This window comes from Rhamphochromis longiceps, linkage group LG7, assembly GCF_057381845.1.
Source record: "Rhamphochromis longiceps isolate RC_006_pf linkage group LG7, R_longiceps_female_GT1.1, whole genome shotgun sequence".
Classification (NCBI taxonomy): domain Eukaryota; kingdom Metazoa; phylum Chordata; class Actinopteri; order Cichliformes; family Cichlidae; genus Rhamphochromis; species Rhamphochromis longiceps.
Genome location: NC_140563.1, coordinates 39141695 through 39147990, shown reverse-complemented (window position 1 = coordinate 39147990; position 6296 = coordinate 39141695). Strand labels below are relative to the sequence as shown.

The window sequence follows — 6296 nt, the reverse complement described above, 5'->3', positions numbered from 1 at the left end:
CCAAACGGGTCCTACTAAGACATTGGCGGAAAAAGACCCCCCCCCCCCCAATGAAGAGTGGCTAAAGACAATGGCTAAGTTGGCGTCTTATGAAAAAGTGACTTATGGTTTATTAGATAAATTGCATCAATATGATTGTATTTGGTCCCCCTTTACAAGCTGGCTTTCTGTAACTTGAAGAACAGAAGAGTAATGATAGAGTGGTGGTGTGGGGATTGGTGTGCGAAGAAAGAATAGGATAACTTTCCTTTGTTTTTGTTTTTTTGTTTCTGTTGTTGTGTTTTGTTGTTGTTTGTTTTTGTTTGTTTGTTTTTTAAACTATTTATTTATGTAGTTATTCTTAAGTTCTGTTATTGAAGTTTAAAATGAAATAAATAAAAATTGTTGATGACACAAAATCATCAGACATGAGATGCTTAACTGAATGTGGCTACTTTAAACATTAAGTTATAAAAGGTAAAAACAGTATTTGATGCAATTAAAAAAGATACATTCATCAAATAATCTGAAAATACATCCTAAGATTGATTGATTTGCTATTCTATCATTACAATACAAATAATGTGGTCAAATCCTATCCTCGGCTAAAGTTAGTAGCATGCTTGTTGTTTTTGTCTTTGCACTAGGATGATGTCGGCGTAAATGTTCAGTCATATTCGTTGTGTTCCCACTAGTGCTTTCAGGTTAATCTCGTTGAAATGACCTTAACGCCAAAACCCGGCAAATCTCCGTTAACGAGCTACCGCCGATCGCCCCGTGCATGGGGCTAGACGGCCAACACGTTAACGAGCTAACTGCGCTAACACACTAGCTCCCACCCATGTAATTGAGCATTGCATGGCACATCCAACATACTGTTTTACTTTAGTCCATGACTCACTTACCTTCAGGGTCATACGTCACATGAAAACCAAAATAATTCCAAACGCCAGATCTGAATGAGGGTGGGGGAGGTCCATGTTGCAAGGAGAGCTTAACTTCTGTCTTGCTAGCTTGCCCTGCGCTCTTCCTTCTGACGATGCTGTCTGTGTTGAGCGCTCAGTGGATCTGCGCTCGACAGTGCAGCCTAGGCGGAGTAGTCGAACGCAGATTCACTGAGCGCTCAACACAGACAGCATCGTCAGAAGGAAAGTTGATAAAATAAATTACAAATGTTGTATTGTTCGATACATATGCGTACCGAACCGAAAGCAGTGTATCGAACGGTTCAATATCGATACGAATATCGTTGCACCCCTAATATATATATATATATATATATATATATATGCTAAGTCCTATATATAACTTACCTTTGATTGTGAACACTTTTTCCTGAAATGTAGCTTGCTCTGCCACAACCACGAACAGTAAACTGTTAGGAGGTGGTGGGTAGGTGTATTGTTGTTGTTTGGGTTTTGTTTTCCTTTTCGTTATAGGTAGGCGAGGCGGGGCTTGATGGCATTCCGACACACCTGCGACGCATCGGACGTCATCAGTGAGCGCTTTTAGGGAGCAGAGTCACGGACGTCTGGTGTCGGAGTATTTTCGCTGTCACAAGTGGTAACGAGGTAGCACAGGCTGAATCTGTTGATTCTACACTGTGGAGCTGTATGTTTTAGGGATCCACGTTTTGACTGCTTCTCTTTTGTCTTAGCCTGTTCCATTGCCTGCCTGCCTACCTAGGATTTTGTGTTGGCTATTGTGGATCCGTGACGGAGTGCTACGTTCCATCAGGCTGCGGTCACTGCAGCAGCTGTGGTTTGTGTGTCAAGTAAGCTCTCCAACTCTCTCCGTCCACTTGTGTTTAACGCTCGGCTATCAACGGTACGCCGTAAACTCTGTTTTGTTCCTTGTTGTCAGGTAGCTCCGGTGCGTCACCTGCCTACCTGCATACCTCGGCTCCGTCTCATCTCCTCGGTGTTAATCTCCTGGCACATTTTTATCTATCACTGTATATAGCCCCTTCCCTTGTAAATATTCCCTACTCGTGTATATAAACTTGCATCACAAACTATTTGGTGTCCGTGTGTGTTTCTGCCACATAATCCATCCGTGTCAGTTTACCTAACATAAACATGCAATGAGCAATGCAAACATTTTCGACACCCTGGTCTCCTCTAACTCTGCATGACGAAATAGAATACAAACAAGTTTTCAGAAGGTTGACTAATAATATAGCATGTATCAAGGTTGTACATTACCTTAAAGGAAAGCCAAACTGTTCAACAGAGCTCACAAAGAAGCCTAATGCAGTTGATGCCTTGTTATTATTTCCAGCACCAAGGTAAATTATCTGGAAAATAATTTATGAATAAATGATTTTGTTTTGAAGAAACAAACACAATATCTAACAAACCAAGAACACCTGACAGTTATATACTTTGTTAAAGTAAAATAAAGACAACTCAACACTAATGAACGTAAATTTCTTGTCAAAGGAGTGGAAGAAGAATACGCCACTTTCTCTCTATGGGGTAGTTAATTAATTTTGAGAAAAAAAATTGTGATTGCAATGGAATATTGTTTACCTTTCGCGAATAGCCATCAATCCCAGCAAATATAACTATGCCAAAAAAACAAAAACAAAAGCAAAATATGAAACACACGTCCAAGTATAACATTTGTCCACAAATCATAATTTATCAACTTGTTTGTTTCTTTGCTTACTAAACAGGATTTTTTTTTTACTTTGTAGAAATAGAAATTTACCTGGATCCTCTAACTGTTAACGTAAAATGCCTTATGCTCAAATCAGAAATGAAAATAGTTACAGTGTATCCAGAGTACTGAACATACAAACACGTACTGTATACAAACCTGATGAGTTTGTGGTTTGTATCTACATGGGCCAATGAGAGGGGACCTTTTACAGAGTACACTCTTCTTGCAACACAGCCGACAGATGCCATCCTTTCTAGGATTCCTGCAGCATCTACCCTATGCATCGATACAGACACTTGCTCCCATTTGACACGGTATCCCATGGCCTGCAGTTCCCCCATCATCATTCGATAGCCGATGTGTGGCAGTCTCATTTTAACTGATCTAACAAGGCTGTCCAGCTCATCTTCTGTGACACCCAGAAGCCGATCTATACTGGGAATGGAAATTTTCATTTTGATGAGGCTTTGCAAACATTCTTCTGATATGCTAAGTTTACATTGTCCTCTCGCTGTGTATACAACATCAACAAGAGACGAATGTGGGTGTCTCTCTCCGTCTTGAAAATTTATCAGTCTCAAAAGATTGGATAAGGCATTAAGAATATCTTGTGGTACTGCTAAATTTACCAAATGACCGTATAAGTCTCAATTCATGACTGATGACATAATGCAAATAGTCCATATCTACAGGTCTGCGTTGTAGAGCTCCATGAAGCTTTGTTAGCAATCTTTCATAGAACTGCTTCCTTATTAATGTACCTGGAACAGAAATTGATACATTTGCTAAATGTGCACTAATGACATATTAATCTATGCATATGTACATGAACACAACAGGAAGATAAACAAATTAAATCATTTACATAAACAAGTACGTCCATTTCATAAGACTTTTAATGAATTTTAGTTTGAAATACATTTATGATTTAAAAATACTTAAAAATGCAAAATATGTGAAAACTTTTTGTCCAGATTGGAGCAGAATATTCATATTTAAAATTAATTTAGTTACAAATGGCTTGGCAAAGCACCCTTTTTCCACTGACAGACAGGCAACTATTTTGTTTTAACCCTTTAAAACCGGACAGAGCGGGCACGCTCCGTTTTGCGCAAACACTTTTAAATCCCGGTAGCACTGCAACCAGGTGAGCTAGCGTAATAATTTTTTTTGCATATGAAACCTGAGGAGTTGTACTTACATCTTATGCCATCAGCTTGTCCTAGGTCACAGTTTCCTTCCACATATAGCTTTGCAAAAACTGCATAAAAAGCACTTGCAGCAACAAAAACATAATATCCCAGAAACACGCTTTGCCGATCCGATCAGCTGTTCGTAACACTTCCTACGTTGGATTAGACGTCAGCACGAACTATTGCATGTCCGCCTTGACCTGCCCGAAACCGGAAGTGATGTCATTTTCGCGGAAATGTAGTTTTTTACCATCCGGGCCTCATGAGCCTATACTGGTGTTTTTAAAAGTTAAGTTTGACTTTATGACTTTCTGTGTCATTTCTGGGATGCTTAGGACTCATATTGCACTGCTGGAAATAGTTCATTTTGATGCATATGCTGCTTTTTTGCAAATTTGCATTATAATACTTGTTTTCGTTTTTCCTGCAGTGTATAAAAATTGGTGTATTTCAAAAATAAAACTATGAAGGCACTCAAAATAAATTCCCTGTGGTGGGAAACTATTTTGTGCAACTTTTTTGTATTTACAGTTTTGAGGGATAAGCCTCTTAACCCTTTACAGCCGATCGGAGCGGGCACGCTCTGTTTTGCGTAACTATTTTAAAATCCCAGTAGCACTGCAACCACGTAAGCTAGCGCAATAATTTTTTTTGCATATGAAACTGGAGAAGTTGTACTTACATCTTATGCCATTAGCTTGCCCTAGGTCACGGTTTCCTTCCACATAAAGCTTTGCAAAAACTGCATAAAAAGCGCTTGATGGAACAAAAACATAATATTCCAGAAACACGCTTTACCGATTCGATCAGCTGTTCATAACACTTCCTACGTTGGAACAGACGTCAGCGCGAACTTTTGCATTTCCGCCATTACCTGCCCGGAACCGGAAGTGACGTCATTTTCGCGGAAATGTAGTCTTTTTTTACTATCAGGGCCTCAGGGCCTATACTCGTCTTTTTAAAAGTTATCTTTGACTTTATGACTTTCTGTGTCGTTTCTGGGATGCTTAGGACTCATATTGCACTGCTGGAAATAGTTTATTTTGATGCATATGCTGCTTTTTTGCAAATTTGCAGTATAATATTTATTTTCGTTTTTCCTGCAGTGTATAAAAATTGGTGTATTTCAAAAATAAAACTATGAAGACACTCAAAATAAATTTCCTGTGGTGGGAAACTATTTTGTGCAACTTTTTTGTATTTACAGTTTTGAGGGATAAGCCTCTTAAATTTCTCTAACTACAAGTATATGTTAAAAAAGCAAAAACGATTTTCAATTTTTTTGTAGTTTATTGCACTTTTTTGCAATTTATGTAATTACTATGCACTTAATGAATACATATTATTAAAATCTGGGCTATAATGGTTGTATTGATGTATAGCAACTTGAAATGCTCCCAAAAATGGCTCCACAGCAGGTAAAAATATAATATAAGCTCTGGTGGACTTGGTTCTATGGTAGGTCTTAAAGGGTTAAATTTCTCTAACTAGAAATATATGTTAAAAAAACAAAAACAATTTTCAATTTTTTTGTAGTTTATTGCACTTTTTTGCAATTTATGTAAGTACTATGCACTTCATGCATACATATTATTACAATTTAGGCTGTAATGGTTATATTGATGTATAGCAACTTGAAATGCTCCCAAAAATGGCACTACAACATGTAAAAATGTAATATAAGCTCTGGCGGACTTGGTTCTATGGTAGGTCTTAAAGGGTTAAAGAGTACGGCATACAAAGATGTATAAAAAAAAACAGGTGACCTGCAAGACATTACTTCCAACCCTACACTTGTCTCACTGTTATGTGCCTGGAATCTGCCATTGCTTAATATGTTATCATCACCACTGGCCATCAGGAGTAAGGCTCTGGCATCCTTGTAGATACTTTTGCAGTTTGAACCTCAAAAACCTCCATTTCAAAGTTAAAGTGTTTGTTTATTCACAAAAGAGACAGGGGCATCACTGAATTTAGCAAATTTTAGCTGCCAGCTAGCTTGCTACAACGAATAGGCTAATGTTGGCATTTTACCACAACTTCACCAGATTTAGCTAATAAAAACTACACCTATGTCCAGTCGAGTGAAATAGCAAAGAAAGACGATGGAAAATGATTACTTACCTGCAGTTTAGAGGGTCCACTTGAACTTGATGCAGCCATTATTGAAAGAGGCAAAAAGAGAAAAATGGCAGCTTGGTCAGCACGAGCAAGGACTCTATAATGTATGCAAATTCATGCGGGTCGGAATCCCCGCCCCCTCAAGCGCGCCTCCGGACGCCAAAACAGTGCCAGCAGATTGAAACTGAAAAATGGTTTGAAACCGTAAAATGGATTGAAACCGAAAACTGGATTGAAACCGTAAAATGGACTGAAACCGAAAACTGGATTGAAACCGAAACATGGATTGAAACTGAAAAAAAAAAAAAAAAAGTAAGCGAAAACAAAATAATTACAGTT

General features: G+C 38.3%; 1 pseudogene; it reads right to left on the bottom strand.

The window, feature by feature from the left end:
* Positions 1 to 1288: 1288 nt before the first annotated feature.
* Positions 1289 to 5999, bottom strand: LOC146665829 (uncharacterized; annotated as a pseudogene).
* Positions 6000 to 6296: the final 297 nt, after the last annotated feature.